The sequence below is a fragment of the Vitis riparia genome, chromosome 7 (assembly GCF_004353265.1).
Source record: "Vitis riparia cultivar Riparia Gloire de Montpellier isolate 1030 chromosome 7, EGFV_Vit.rip_1.0, whole genome shotgun sequence".
NCBI classification, from domain to species: domain Eukaryota; kingdom Viridiplantae; phylum Streptophyta; class Magnoliopsida; order Vitales; family Vitaceae; genus Vitis; species Vitis riparia.
The window spans coordinates 17,765,839-17,782,256 of NC_048437.1; the positions used below are offsets into that span (position 1 = coordinate 17,765,839).

The 16,418-nt window shown below is 34.0% G+C and overlaps 2 long non-coding RNA genes and 1 pseudogene across 6 annotated transcripts; all 3 read right to left on the reverse strand.

Annotated features, from left to right (window-relative positions):
• Nucleotides 1–1,640: 1,640 nt before the first annotated feature.
• On the reverse strand, nt 1,641–2,499 carry LOC117919366. Its single transcript, XR_004652060.1, has 2 exons — nt 1,932–2,499; nt 1,641–1,805 (listed from the first exon to the last, which is right to left on the reverse strand). It is a non-coding gene; the product is annotated as an uncharacterized LOC117919366 (long non-coding RNA).
• A 1,607-nt stretch (nt 2,500–4,106) lies between these two features.
• LOC117917785 lies at nt 4,107–5,717 on the reverse strand. Of its 5 annotated transcripts, none has more exons than XR_004651765.1 (5): nt 5,633–5,717; nt 5,420–5,496; nt 4,920–5,109; nt 4,745–4,777; nt 4,107–4,562 (listed from the first exon to the last, which is right to left on the reverse strand). It is a non-coding gene; the product is annotated as an uncharacterized LOC117917785 (long non-coding RNA). The 5 variants fall into 5 exon arrangements; XR_004651763.1 differs by having other exon boundaries at nt 5,357–5,496; XR_004651762.1 differs by having other exon boundaries at nt 4,920–5,496.
• A 54-nt stretch (nt 5,718–5,771) lies between these two features.
• Nucleotides 5,772–14,721, reverse strand: LOC117917783 (annotated as a pseudogene).
• Between the last annotated feature and the right edge of the window lie 1,697 nt (nt 14,722–16,418).

Below are 16,418 nucleotides of genomic sequence, written 5' to 3' on the forward strand. Positions count from 1 at the left end.
ATCACTTCAATTCCCATAAACTTCCTTGCAAGTCATTGTCAAAATGCCTCTTTTTCTTTTAGATCATTCTTTTTCACGGTTATGTCATCAACATACACCAATATTCCTATAACTCCCCCTGAATTAAATTTTAATGAACAAAGTATGATTACCTTAGCTTTGTCTAAAAACCTTAATATAATCTTGTAAATCTTCCAAACCATGCTCTAAAAGATTATTTCAATCCATGCAAACACCTTCTTTCTTCAATCTACACACCTTATTCTTGTCTAAACTTCTCAAGAGAAACTTCTATATAGATTTCTTCAACAATTTCACCACACAGAAAGGCATTCTTTACATCAAATAATTGTAAATCCCTATCAAAACGAGTTACCAAAGACAATAAAATTCTCACTGTATTCATCTTTAGTACGACTGCAAAATTTTCTTGATAGTCCACTTCATATGTTTTGTATGCATTCCTTTGCAACCAACATTCCTTTATATTGTCCAAGGGATCCATCGACCTTGAATTTAACTGTTAATACGTTCTATACTCTAATTGAATTAAGATAATTGGATAAACAAAAACTTAATCCAAACCCTCAATTGAATTAATTAAAAACAATGATAAATAGAAAAAAAAAATAAGTGAAGAAAACCGCAGATTAAAAATTCTTAAGTAAATAAATCAAATCAGATCATCAAAGATTCCACTAAAATTTCAAATTAGATCAAATCATTATGAATCGACAGAAATTTAAGGAAAATTATGAAGCAGAGGCCAAGAACAACTGAATTCATTTAAATCAACAAAACCAGAGTCTAATTTCATTAAATCAATAGGGATCTCCAAAAACTTAAAACGAGTCATAAACTAATTGCATAAAATGATCAAATTGACGTGGATTAACAAAACCTAATAAAGAATTATGACTCGGGGCTTTTAAAATATTTAAAACTAATTCTAATTACTACAACCTAAGAAAAATTCAACCTATAATTATACAGCACTTTAATCAAGAAAGATTAATAACAGATTTACATTCAACAATAACTTATGGCTCTAGAAAAATGATCTCAATCCATGCATAATATACAAAGAATACAAAATCTCAAACGAATATTTTGAAATAGCCAAATCAACATGATCCAAAAATGGATGAACAGATATAAAAATAAGATATTCCAACAGAGCAATCCAAAATTTACAAAAATAAACTAATTAGGTTTCTATAATCCAACTCAACACACAATAAAAAGAATCTCAAATAATTACAATTGATTTCTCCGAAGTAAACAGATCAATAGAAATCAAAGGTACATGAACGAAAATTCAACCAAATCCCACAATAATCCGATTTAAACAAAAATCCATAAGAATAGAGAAACTACAATTGAGATCTTCATAAATAAATGACTGAGCTCAAGAGGTTATAACCTAAAAGAATAGTTCAGTTTGTGAAATTTAACAGTCCAAAGATCAAAAACACCACAATCCGAAATTTGTAAAAATAAACGAATGGAAATAATCAGATCAATAGAAACTGAAATGATAATATCAATAGAAATCAAAAGAATATGAACAAAAATTCAGCCAAATTCCACAATAATCTAATTTAAACAAAAATCCATAAGAACAGAGAAACTACGATTGAGATCTTCATAAATAAACGAATGAATAAAAGAGGTTATCACCTAAAAGAATTGTTTAGTTTGACAAATTTAACAGTCCGAAGATCGAAAACACCACAATCTTCACCGAATCCCCTTATCGAAACCCTCTCAATTGTCACTCCTCTCCTCTCCGAGCCCTAAGTTTCCTTTGAGTTATGAAGGAAAATTCAGCCAAATTCCACAATAATCCGACTTAAACGAAAATCCATAAGAACATAAAAACTACCATCGAGATCTTCATAAATAAACGAATGAATCAAAGAGGTTATGACCTGAAAGAATAGTTCAGTTTGAGAAATTTAACAGTCCGAAGATCGAAAACACCACAATCTTCACTGAATTCCCTTGTCGAAACCCTACAAGAACAGCCGTTTGGTTGCCGAGAAAACCAAGAAAAGGAAAGGAAACTCTTGAAAAGAAAAAAAAAATGCATATGAAAAAACGATCAAATCTAAACCAGACGAAGATATCACGAAAATAATATTAAACAATGGTTATTTGATTGTTGAGAAAACCCATGAGAAGAACTCATAATCGGTTTTGAACTAGGGTTTTGAACTTATCTATGAGGAAGCTTTTAGAGAGAGAAGCTTTAGAGAGAAGACAATGAGAGCTGAGTACTGCGTTCTTGAATGGGTTTTATGGATTGATATCGCCATACTCCCACTTTTGAAGCTAACTGAACAAGTTTCACTCTCACTTTTGAAGTCGTTAGTCTCACACGTCACGTGAGAGCTGCGTTTTTTAACGTGTTTGGATGTCGTTAAGGCCACAAGAATCCTGAGTTTAACATTCTCTTTTACCCTACAAAAATTTAACATAATTAAATCGAAAACACCACAATCTTTACTGAATCCCCTTATCGAAACCCTACAAGAACGGCTGTTTGGTTGCTGAGAAAACCAAGAAAAGGAAAGGAAAATCTTGAAAAGAAAAAAAATATATATGAAAAAATGATCAAATCTAAACCAAACGGAGATATCATGAAAATAACATAAAGCAATGGTTATTTGGTTGTTGTGAAAACCCGTGAGAAGAAATCATAATCGGTTTTGAACTGGGGTTTTGAACTTACCTATGAGGAAGCTTTTAGAGAGAAGCTTTAGAGAGAAAGACAATGAGAGCTGAGTACAGCGTTCTTGAATGGGTTTTATGGATTGATAGCTGAGAGAAAGACAATTTTGAACTTACCGCTCAAAATTCCTTTTAAGAATGAAAAATTCTATAACTTAGATAATGAAAATATTACTTTTAAAAATTTGAAGAACAAAAAGTTGGACAATGTATGAAAAATATGTATGTTATTAATAAAAAAATAAAATATTGAAAACATATATGTTCAAATCTTTTGAAAAACACAAAATTGGAGCAAATGGGAAATAGCATATATTAGTGTGAAACGCTATGTTACACTCTTAGTAAAAAAAATTTTGTGGGTCTTAAACCTTTAACAAGTAGCTCAAAATTTCTTTTAATAATAAAAAATTCTATAACTTAGATAAAATGATAATAAAAATATATTAAAAGAATTTAATATAAGATACATAAAATGATGCAACGTAATTAAATTTGGGAACAAAGTGTTGACTTTTGAATATGAGATGACAAAATATAAAACACGTCTTGAGGCAAAAATGTATATAACCCAATAAAATATATGACACCTTTTAAGGCAATTAAAGAAATTAAAAAAAGCAGTTTCTCGTATTCTAACTTGGACTTTGTTTACCATATCCTAGTTTTGCACCACAAATTTCATTTGGGAGCAAAAAAAATACTAAGGATGTTGTTAGAGATAAATTTCATAATTATACCTTTTAGACTTGTCAATGATCAATAACTTAATTCAATGTGGTCTTAAAAAATCACTATTTTATTATATAACACATTATTAAAATCCTTATCAAACAATTTGTATTTTTTCTATCCAAACAGTAAAAAATTCTACTTAAAAACTTTTTTAATGAGAGCACTAATAATAAAAATGTTGCCAATAAGAATGGTTTTAACACTTATAAGTGATTTATTACAAAAATTAGCTACTTGGTAATTTTTCTAAATATTATGTTTACAAAAGTAAAGACTTGATTAAAGCAATTGACAATTATTTAATAGGTAAATCGCTTCTTATTATATAACTCGTTACAAAAAATACTATTAAAGTGATTTTTAGAAACATATCCAATGACCATGCGAAGAAAAGGCCTTCCTTCTGTGGTGCAAATTATTGAAAATATATGGACTAATAAGCACCCTCTTAGGAAAAATAAAAAATAATGTGATTGTTCTAATCATACACATAACCATAATCAACAAGTTACACATAATTGTTATACGCCACTGAACAAAAACTCTCTTTCAGGAACAAGAGAAAGGAGAAGAAATCCACAAGTAGTTCAGCAATAGAATCCTAACTCAACTTCTTTCTCTTCTCTCATCCTTTCCCAGATCCAAATGCAGTCTACTTCATTAATAACTCAATATAAGGATTCAGAAATACCGAGAAATGAATAGATACGTACATATACATATTTATAAATAGACTAAGAAGCCATCTTCAGCTAAACCACTAGCTATACTGTGACATATAAATAAGGTTTTGGAAACAATTGTGCCTCAATTATGCCAAGACTCTCGTACCTCTCTTTCTACACATTCCATATTCAAAAGCTTGGCTCAACTTTTTAATTCATATGGCCACAAGATGCTAGATAAGAAAGCTGGATGCTGTAGGCCTCTTTGAGCTCTGCCAATACGTCTGCTATCACTGGCCTTTGTGCTGCATCTCTCTCCACACACCTTGATGCAATCGGGGCTGCCTTCCTCGTGCTCTCCACATCAAAATTTCCCTTTATGCTCTCATCCACCATCTCAAATGCACCTGCCTGCAGGTATGGCTTGGCCTGCACAATACCAAGGGAACTCATCAACATCATTCACTTGATTCTTGAGTGTTTCCTTTCAATGGAGAAGAATGCCACTCAACTATTAGCAAGTAGGAGCAGAAGCAATGAAGGAAAAGATTGGATTACATAAGACCAAATTGAAGGAATCAGGAGTTACAGAGTGACTTAATGGTTCTCACCCACAAATCAGCTCCAAAAGAACAACCCCAAAGCTGTAGACATCACTTTTCTTGGTTAGTTGTTGGGTAGAGTAGTATTTGCATATCAAAGTCAGGTTAGCAGCTGTGTGGAAAAACATTCACCTATACAAGTAACAAGGGGTAACTGATGAGATGACAAATTCAGAAGACTTACTCAGGATCACAATAGCCAGCAGCGACCTTGACAACAGTAGTGACATGAATTGCATCAGCCTCTGTCACTTGCCTGGAAAGGCCAAAGTCACAGACCTTGGCATTCATCTCCATGTCCAAAAGGATATTTCTGCATTTCACATCAGGGTGGATGATTCTTGGATTGCTCCCATTGTGTAAATAGTCCAACCCTGTCAAAAGACTGGTAATTAAGATCTTCTAGTTTGCTATAGTTCAATGCACACACTACTGGTTGGGTTAAATTTGGCTACAGCCCCATAAACAGATTTGCAATAGAATATTGATTCTGTTTCTCATTCATTATATTTGAAGCACACCGGGTTCGCACAAGAGCTATAAAACAAGAATGATAATCCAAGTATGTATATATTACAAGCAAAGAGAGGAGATTCAAACTTCATAGAGCTTCTTATTGACCTTTTTGGTGACAATGTTCAGTATAAGACTTTGCTTAAGTTAGAAATAAGGAAATAGGGAAACCAGTATAACTTCTGCAGCATCAACAGCAATTTTCAGTCTGCGAACCCAGCTTAAATTTATCCTTCTACCATTTGCACCTGAGATGGTGGGTAATTCTAATTATTAAATAAATATCAATAAAAAGTGGAGAATTCATGGAAGAAGTACAAGAATGGATTAAAATGAAGCATAAATAAAGGGAAAAAAAATTAGTTGCATTCATGTATAACATACCATAAAGATTGTCAGCTAATGATCCACCAGGCAAATACTCAGACTAGTATTTGCTGCTTTGATTCATGGCAAAATCCTTCTAAACTGACAAGATTTTGATGACGAATTTGTAACAAAAGATGCACCAAAAGAGAATCCATGAAATAAAAAAAAAAATGATAAAATAACTCCACAGCAACTTTATCTTTCCAAATATTAGATCCAACAAGAAGCATAAGGTATAATTAAATAGCATATAACTGTGATCATTAGGATGATCAACCAGCAACTGCAATTAGTCCAGTCTATACTATTGCAAGATATCACTCGGGCATCACCTTAGAGGGAACAAATCAAGTACAAAAAAAAAATGTCAGAGATTTCATATGACAAAACTCATTGATTAAGGAATCAGCCCCAAGTTGTGTTCTATCAAACCACACCTTCACAGCTACTAGTTTTCCATCTGGAAGCTTGCCAATGTAAACAGATCCGAAACTATCACATCCTATAACCTCCTTAAAGTTGTTTGTAGCTCCTTTGATTTCTTTGTAGGAAAAGATTCTTGCTGCAGCATTCCTGTTTCTCATATCTACTCCTGCCCCTGAACAAATAAAACCAATGCCCATATGAGAATGAAGTAACAAGCTAGTATGGCAATGATTAGAGGGCTTTTTCTTACTTTCTGAGTATGTGACTTCAGTTCTCTTTCTCCTCATGTACATCAACACTAACAGGGAAGTAACAATAACCGCAAACAAAACTCCACCAACTGCTCCAAGTATAATTGTTCTCAGGTTATGATCATTGTGCTACTTTATGTTACAGATGGTAACTTGTGGTGTCTCAATTGAAGGTGGGATGGAGCTTCACTAAATGTTGAAATGGAGAAGGAAAGGCACAAATTGCCTGATGATCTGCACAAATATGCTGCATCAGAATGATGGAAAGTGGATCAGTAACGAAAAATATACTGGTCCCATACCTAACTTCCAAACTTTCACGTTTTAGAGAGTCTGGGAGGGTGTCTTGAAGTTTATTGTTTTCCAGATTCCTGCAGATTGAACAACAGTTTGAATGCAATTTACCAAAACTAGGATAAAATGTCAAGGACTTTACTGGCTGATCCCATTTTCATGCTCACTTACAATAGGTGAAGGTCCTTTAACTCTCCCAAGCTCTCTGGAACTGTTCCCTCTAAACTATTGTTTTGCAAGTCCCTTCATATAAGATAAAATGAGTGTAGGATAAGCACCCCTTTCTCAAGAAAAATAAGTAACAATTTTAATGCAAAGAGCATAAAATCAATACGGGCTTAACTGTGCTAAATAAATAGTACTAAAACCATATAGGCAATTGGAACTCACAAAATTTGAAGACTGATCAAATTCTCCAAATCAGAACCAAAGGATGTTAGCTGATTGAAACTCAAATTCCTGAAGATTTCAGTTCACACAATGTTTGGTTCATGCCATCCAGGGAAACAAAATTTGGGTTATGAATAAGTTTTTAGGAAGGCATAACAGTTTTTCAAGGTGTTGCAGGCTATCCAAGTTCTGTATCTTCCCGGTAAGTGATGTGTTGTGCAAATCCCTAAGATGTAGCCCCACCAGAAAGAAATGTAAGGGTCAGAGTATGGAAAAATGTATGAACAAGAGCAGAGCTATGTTGTTGTTCATATAAAGAGCTTACAGTGTTCTAAGATCCAATAAGTCACCAAATGTAGGACTGATTAACCTCAAGTTAATGTTGGGAAGCCCCCTAAGAAAAGTCCTTAACCCCATATCAGTTCAGCTTGCAAAGAAGAAAAGGGAAAAGGAAATGGCTTCAAGAAATGTACATACAATGAAGTAACCAGACTTCCTTGGCAGCCGATATGATCCCATGGTGTAGGAGAGCATGGATCATCTTGCCATCCAAGATCCAACCCAGTTGATTGCTGAACAACCTGAAGTGCCGAAACTGCAAGAAGATATCAACAGGCCAAGTGTAAAATGGGGTTGATCTTAGCCTTCAGAAAAGCCTCATTAAGTATGCAGAATGCAGAGAGAAAATCACCTGTAGTTGAGGAAGTTTCTGAGGGAACATCAACCATCTCATATACCTCAATTGCATTGATTAGAGGGTTGAAGCTGATATTCTTCAATGTGATGCTCAAGCTCTTGATTCCCTTTCGCATAAAGAAAAGAGCGGTGGCTCTGGAGTTTTTCAGAGTGTGGCTTGACCATACAACATCCCCATTAATCAACACATCAAAAGTTCGAGACACAGGAAGAATTCCAGCAAAATAGAGGACAATGTACTAGTCCCCTAGCTTATCAAGAGGAAAATAATAAGACAGTGCATCCCTCCTGGCCAAAACTCTTGCAGTTTGAAGAACAGCCAGAGGAAGGCTCTCCTCGATACTTGATAAATTGAAGCTGAGCTGAATGTTGAACCCAGTTGACAAATGGAATGGTGAAAAGCTTTGATCTGCAACCCATATACAATCATATGAATCCAAAGGGTACCTGTTTTTGCAGAAACCAATCGGAAAAACTCACAACAGACCTGCAAAGCAACACAAAGAAAACCAGATGAGAAAAGCCCTTACCTTAGTGATCCATTAGTATAACCACAATTGATTCTATAACAATTGAAGTTATCCTTCTACCATTTGCACCTGAGATGGTGGGTAATTCTAATTCTCAAATAAATATCAATAAAAAGTGGAGAATTTTTGGAAGAAGGACAAGAATGAATTAAAATGAAGCATAACTAGAGGAAAATAAAAAATAGCTCCATTCAAGTATTTCCCAAGATGCACCTAAACAGAATCCATTAAATGAAACAATGACATAATAACTCCACAACAACTTTATTTTTCCAAATGATAGATCCAACAAGAAGCACAAGGTATAATGAGATAGCATATAACTGTGATCATTAGGATGATCAACCAGCAACTGCAATTAGGCCGGTCTATACTATCAGAAGAGATCACTCGTTTAGGCATCATCTTAGAGGGAACAAATCAAGTACAAAAAAAAAAAGAAAAAAAGAAAAAAACAAAGTGAGAGAATTCATATGACAAACCTCATTGATAAAGGAATCAGCCCCAAGTTGTGTTCCATAAAACCGGTCTATACTATCAGAAGAGATCACTTGTTTGGGCATCATCTTAGAGGGAACAAATCAAGTACATAAAAAATAAAAATAAAAAGTGAGAGAATTCATATGACAAACCACATTGATAAAGGAATCAGCCCCAAGTTGTGTTCCATAAAGCTGCACCTTCACGGCTACTAGTTTTCCATCTGGCAGCTTGCCAATGTAAACAGATCCGAAACTACCACTTCCTATAACCTCCTTAAAGTTTTTTGTAGCTGCTTTGATTTTGTTGTAGGAAAAGATTCTTGCTGCTGCATTCCAGTTTCTCATATCCACTCCTGCTCCTGCAAAAATAACCCAATAGCCATATGAGAATGAACAAACTAGTATGGCAATGATTAAAGGGCTTTTCTTACGTTCTGAGTATGTGACTTCAGTTCTCTTTCTCCGAATGTACAAGAACACTAATAGGGAAGTAACAATAACTGCAAACAAAACTCCACCACTGCACCAAGTATAATTGTTCTCAGGTTATGATCATTGTGCTGCTTTTTGTTAAAATGGTAACTTGTGGCGTCTCAATTGAAGGATTGGATGAAACTTCACTACATGTTGAAATGGAGAAGGAAAGGCACAAATTGCCTGATGATCTGCATAAAAATGTTGCATCAGAATTGTGGAATGTGAATCATTAACAAAAAATATACTGGTCCCATACCCGACTTCTAAACTTTCTCGGTTTCGAGAGTCTGGGAGGGTGCCTTGTAGTTTATTGTTTTCCAGATTCCTGCAGATTGAACAAGAGTTTGAATACAATTCACCAAAACTAGAATAGAATGCCAAGGTCCCTTACCGGCTGTTCCCTCTAAACTATTGTTTTGCAAGTCCCTTGCTCCACCCTCTCTTACTAGCTCATCAATTTCCTCCTCTTCATTTCTAGGTTGCTCTAATGATGGAGGAATAGGTACCAACTTAATGGATTCATCACTTATACCTCTTGGACTGATTAGCTATTTCAAAATCCCTCAAGGTTTGCTTTTCTTGGAATACCACATCTCTACTTTTCACCAATTTTTTCTTGGTTGGATCCAACAACTTGAATCCAAACTCTTCATCACCATACCTAACAAAGACATGTGGAACCGCCTTATCATCAAATTTGGATCTCTGTTCTTTGGTAATATGCACAAAAGTTTTACACCTACAAACCCACAAGTGGGAATAGGAAACATCTTTTCCTGTCCACGTCTTCCTTGGAACCTCAAAGTTCAATGGACTTAATGGAGATCTATTTATCAAATAGTAGGCAGTCTGAGCAACTTCACCCAAAGACAACTCTGCAATCTTTAGCATATGCTTAACTCTCTCAATGATGGTGTGATTCATCCTTTCAGCCACACCATTATAATGTGGAGTGCTAGGAACTGTTTTCTCATACCTTCGACCATTATTAATGCACTATTTTTCAAACTCCCTTGAGTTGTACTGTCCACCATTATCAAACCTAAGACACTTCAACTTCTTTCTAGTCTCTCGCTTAACTATGGCATGAAACTGTAAAAAAAATTAAACAACTCGATCCTTTGATTTGAGTAAATAATCCATACCTTCCTGGTAGCATCATCAATAAAGGTAACAATGTATCAGTTTCCTCCAAGAGTTTACACATACATAGGGCAACAAACATTGGACTATACCAACTCCTACTTCTCTAACTTTTTCTTAGATATGCTACTAAAAGAAACCTTATGCTGTTTTCCAACCAAACAATGATACAATGATTCATTTTTAGCCAAGGGAATTAAGAACTTCCTTGCTAGATCTTGCAATCCTTTCTCACTAATATGCTCCAACCTCTTATGCCACAACTCCAAGGAAGTACCCTTTATAACGTATAACTCATCATTAAAAACTTTCCCTTGGGACTTGTACAAATTGCAACATACTTCTTATTTTGCAACAACCAATGAATCCTTAGTGAGCTTTCATTTGCCTTTGCCAAAGTGGCTTTCATAACCTTGCTTGTCTAAGGAAAAACTTGACATTAGATTAAGGCGTAAATTTTGAACATGCCTTACATCTTTCAATGTCAACTTGCACCATATTGGTTTCAAAGCAAATATCACCAATCCCTATAATTTTGGAGTGACTAGAGTTTTGCATCTTGCCTATGCCAACAACCCCAACTTTGTAGGTAGAAAAAACAACTCAAAGTCAGGAATAGTAAGGTAGGAGACTGCATTACCAATAATCCACTAAAATTCTTGCTTATCTACATGCAAACACTCATGGGAATACTGAAACATCATCACTGTTTGATACAAAGGCTAGGTATTTTTGTCATTTTCTTTTTCCTAATTCAGCCTATTTTGTTCCCTTTTCCAGATGCTATAATTCCTTTTCATGTCCTTTTCCACAATGGAAATATTTTATTTTATCTTTGGACTGGGACCTTCCCTCGAACTTGTCATGATCTTTCTATCCTCTATTCTTGTTTCTTCTTCTACTTGCTATGATTAGGGCCTGTTCATTTTCTATGTCACAAGTCTTCCTTCTTATCTCTTCACTAAACAAATTTCCCATCACAAGCTCCATAAATAATGCACCTTTTGGAATAAAGTTACTAATAATCACAACAAAAGTTTCCCAATTGTCTAACAACGAACAAAGCAACAACGATGCTTACATCTCATCATCTATAGCCATTTTCCTTGGAGCCAACTGATTTACAATACTTTTAAAAGCATTCAAGTGATCTGTCATAGTGTTCCTTCCTTTAACTTCATGTTTACTAGCTTCTTTAATAAGAAAACTTTATTCCTAGTAGTTTTTTTGTTCAAACACCATCTCTAATTTCTTTTAGAGATTATAGTCATTTGTTTCATTTGCCACAGATGACATAAGGATGTATCAATCCATTGCCTAATATATATAATTGCCTTTTTGTTCAACTTATTCCATGCCAAATGAAAAATATCTTTAGGCTTGGCTTCTTCGCCCTCAAGAGTATTGGACAAATCTTTGATGGTGAGAAAATCTTCCAATATGGACTTCCACATAACCCAATTTGAATTGTTAAGTTTTACCATGGATGTCGAGTTCCCTTCTATTTACGTCCCTTTCAAGAGTAAGAGTTCCCACAAGCTCGCTCTAATACCACCTCTTGGTAAATTAAAGGGGAAATCTAGATTACCTGCATAGATTACAATAATTCCTCTATTTTTTAACAGATACAAGTTGGCATCTACAATTCAACCAACATACTCTTTTACAAGCAAAACCCTCATACCTATACACACAATCTTTCTATATAGAGAAGGAACCCAAGCTTTCGGATACGTATCAAAAATTGATTTTGCTTTTCAATTTTGGGAAATTTTTACACTAAACCCTTTATTCATTCCATATCACAATATAATTGATAAGAGACTTTTTTTCTTCTTCTTTTGAACTAATGTGAAAATTATCATCGAATTTCTCTCCATGCTATCAAAATTGTCAATACCTCACTTTTCTCTTACCATTTGGCAGTTCCAATGTCCAAACATCCTAAAATGTGTGTTTCAACTAAAAATTTTCCAAAATTTTCAACATTAGATTTGGGACATTTTTACAAAAATGATAGAGAGGTATTGAAAATCTAATACTAGGCTTCGTCTTATTGAATTGAATTTAATAAACTCTTATTCTTCATACATTTTTCTTTAGTGTCACAATAATGTAAAAATGAATCAATAAATACTATCAGGCTCAAAAGGTTGCAATTCTCAAAGTTACAAAGGTATTGATATTTTGGTAAAGCATTCTAGTGTCAAAATCATCTTTATCTGGACACATATGGAGATTATTAGTCTTAATATTGAAATGAATTCAATGGTATGGTGGAGATATAGAAATATCTTTTCCTTAAAATCTTCATTCATACAAATTTATTTACCATGAATTTTCAAGAACTTTCATCAAGTTCAAAACAAATTTCAGGAATTTTCATCAATTTAAGTCACTTGCACGTGCTATGTCGTTTGGCCAATTGGGTGTTGCTCCCAGCCACTTAGACATATAGTGCACAACTACTAGAATCCATTATGTCCAAATAAAGTTGGAAAAGGGCCCACAAAGTCAGTTCACCAATAGTCAAATACTTCAACAAGGTTGTTGTTCAAAGGCATGACCAATTTTCTATTGATTGATCTTAAATGAAATTTCTCACAACTCTTCATTTATTTCCAAGCATCCTTTAGTAGTGATTCCTATAAAGCCTTGACTAAAGTACATTTGTAGCTATTTTTCTTGAAAAGTCCCACCACATGCATCATCATGGCACATTTTCAAGACATCTCCCATCTTCTCTTCAAAAATAAATCTTCTCATTATTTGATCTAAACCATACTTGTATGGATAAGGATTGTCAAAAGGTAATATTTCATCTTTGATGAGAAAACTTTCTTATCCTCATTCTTCCATTCTAAGGGTAGATCCAGCAGTAACAAAAAAAATTAGTACTATTTGAGCATACTATAGAGTTTTGTTCTCAACTAGGAGTGCAACATCATGAAAATCATCATTAATCTACTCCTTTCCTTTAAATTTAATTTATTCTAAACAGATGATCAACTACCACATTCTATATAGAATTGTCCTAGGAGAAAAAATCCATATGATTGATCTTGACTTCTCAACCTTCTTCCCCAATGTGTATCTTGGTGTAGAGTGGTCAATAAATACAACAATAATGGTGTTGAAAAGGTAACATCTGAATTTGCCTAGTATATACTAGAGCAAGAAGTTCCTTCTTCGTAGTGGTATAAGTCCTTTGAATTTCATATAACCTTATGTTTCATAGTAGACCACAAATCCCAAAACTGCTCCAATGGCAACATCACTAGTATCAGACATAAGTTCAACATGTAACCTCCAATAGGGTGCAGAAATGACATTTTCCTTTATCAAAGGGTTTCTGGTAATCTTCTTACCACTTGAATTCAATAACTTTAAGTAGAAGTGCTACTGCAAAAGACGTTGAGCGATTTTAGAAAACACCTTAATGAATCTCTTATAGAATCTTTCATGTCTTAGGAATTAGCGAACAACAATCATACTTGAGGGATTAGGTAGTTTCATTATCAACTCAATTTTTGTTTCTCCTACATCAATCATGCACCTTTTAAAAGTTGTAGGAGCATTCCATAACCCTAAAGGCATCTTTCCATATATATATATACATATCCTAAAATGAGTGAGAGAAGTTTTCAACCAATCCTTTAGAGTTATGCCAATTTGAAAATATCTAGAACAACCATATAAGTAATAGAATTCAAGTGTTTGGTCAAGGAACGGTAGAAAACAAAAGACTTTCCTAGCCACTATATTTTACTTTTTGAAATCAACCCATACCCTCCAACTAATAGTTAGTCTTGTAAGAATGGCGTCCTCTTCTACATTCATAACTACTATGATACCACTTCTCTATGCCATAACTTGAGTCAAACTAACCCAAGTGCTATCACAAACAGGGCAAATAATTTTGGGATCAAGGAGCTTAATCACCTTAGTACTCACAACTTCTTGCATATGAGGATTCAATGCTCTTTATGGTTGGTCAACATTGTTAGCTCCTTTGTCCAATGATGCGTATAGATCAATGGGCTTATTCCTTTTATGTATTCAATTGACCAACCTATGGTTTTTTGATAACTCCTTAAAGTTTCGACCATCTTCTCTTCTTGTTCAATCTTAAGCTTTATAGGGATAATCATGGATTTGTCTTAAAAAGACACATTCCAACTCATACTAGAAGGATTGGGTAGCTTCATAATCAACTCAACTTTTGCTTGTCCTACTTCAATTCTCCTTTCTATGAAATCTTCCATTTCTCTTTCTCACAATTTTGAAAATATATTGATCATGCATGTTTTTAAAGTTGTAGGTGCATTCCAAAACCCTAAAGGCATCTTTCTATATACATATATCCCAAAAGGAGTGAGTAGTTTTTGCCCAATCCATTGGAGCTAGACAATTTGAAAATATCTAGAACAACCATCTAAGTAATAGAAAGGATATCCAACTACCCTTTTTTAGAGTTTGGTAAAAGAATGGTAGAAAACAATATTCTTCCCTAGCTACTATATTTTACTTTTTGTAATCAACCCATACCCTCCAGCCAATAGTTAGTCTTGTAAGAATGACTTCCTCTTTTTCATTCTTAAATATTGTGATATCACTTTTCTTAGGCAAAACTTAAGTCAAGCTAACCCAACTGCTCTAAAAAATAAGGCATATAATTTTATGATCAAGGAGCTTAATCACCTTAGTCCTCACAACTTCTTTCATATGAGGATTCAATGTTCTTTAAGGTTGGTCAACAATGATAGCTCCGTTGTCTAATGATGTGTATAGATCAATGGGCTTATTCCATTTCAGTCTTCAATTGACCAACCTATGGTTTTTTGATAACGTCTGAAAATTTTGGTTAGCTTCTCTTCTTGTTCAATGTTAAGCTTTATAGGGACAGTCACCGATTTGTCTTAAAAAGACACATTCCAACTAATACTAGAGGAATGTGGTAGCTTTATAATCAACTCAACTTTTGTCTGCCCTACTTCAATTCTCCTTTTTGAAATTACATCCTTGCTACGAAATCTTCCATTTCTCTTTTTAACAATTTTGAAAATATATTGATCATGCACCTTTTAAAAGTTGAAGGAGCATTCCAAAACCTTAAAGGAATCTTTCTATATACATATACCGGAAAAGGAGTGAGAGTGGTTTTCACCCAATCCATTGGAGCTATGCCAATTTGAAAATATCTAAAACAACCATCTAAGTAATAGAAAATCTAACTACCCTTTTTTAGAGTTTGGTCAAGGAATGGTAGAAAACACTAGTCTTTCCTAGCTACTAGAGAGATTAGGAAGTTTCACGATCAACTCAATTTTTGCTTGTCCTATTTCAATTCTCCTTTTCAAAATTATATCCATTCTATGAAAACCTCCATTTTGCTTGCTAACAATTTTGAAAATACATTGATCATGTACCTTTTAAATGTTTTAGGAGCATTCCATAACCCAAGAGGCATCTTTCTATATACATAAATACTAAAAAGAGTGAAGAGTATTTTTACCCCAATTGTTTAAAGTTGTGCCAATTTGAATATATCTAGAACAACCATCTAAATAATAGAAAGGATATCCAACTACCTTTTCTAGTGTTTGGCAAAAGAATGCTAGAAAACAATAGTCATTCCTAGCCAATATATTTTACTTTTTGTAATCAACCCATACCCTTCAACCAATAATTAGTCTTGTAAGAATGACTTCCTCTTTTTCGTTCTTAACTATAGTGATACCATTGTTCATTGGCACAACTTAAGTCAAACTAACCTAAGTGCTATTAGAAATAAGGCAAATAATTTTGGGATCAAGGAGCTTAATCACCTTAGTCCTTATAACTTCTTGCATATGAGGATTCAATGTTCTTTATGGTTAGTGAACAATGTTAGCTCCTTTCTCCAATTATGTGTGTAGATCAATTGACTTATTCCTTTCAAGTTTTCAATTGACCAACTGATGGTTTTTTTTTACAACTTCTTAAAGTTTTGATCAAATTCTTTTCTTGTTCAACCTTAAGCTCTATAGGGATAATCACATATTGGATTTAAAAAGGCACATTTCAACTCATACTAGAGAGATTAGGAAGCTTCACAATCAACTCAATTTTT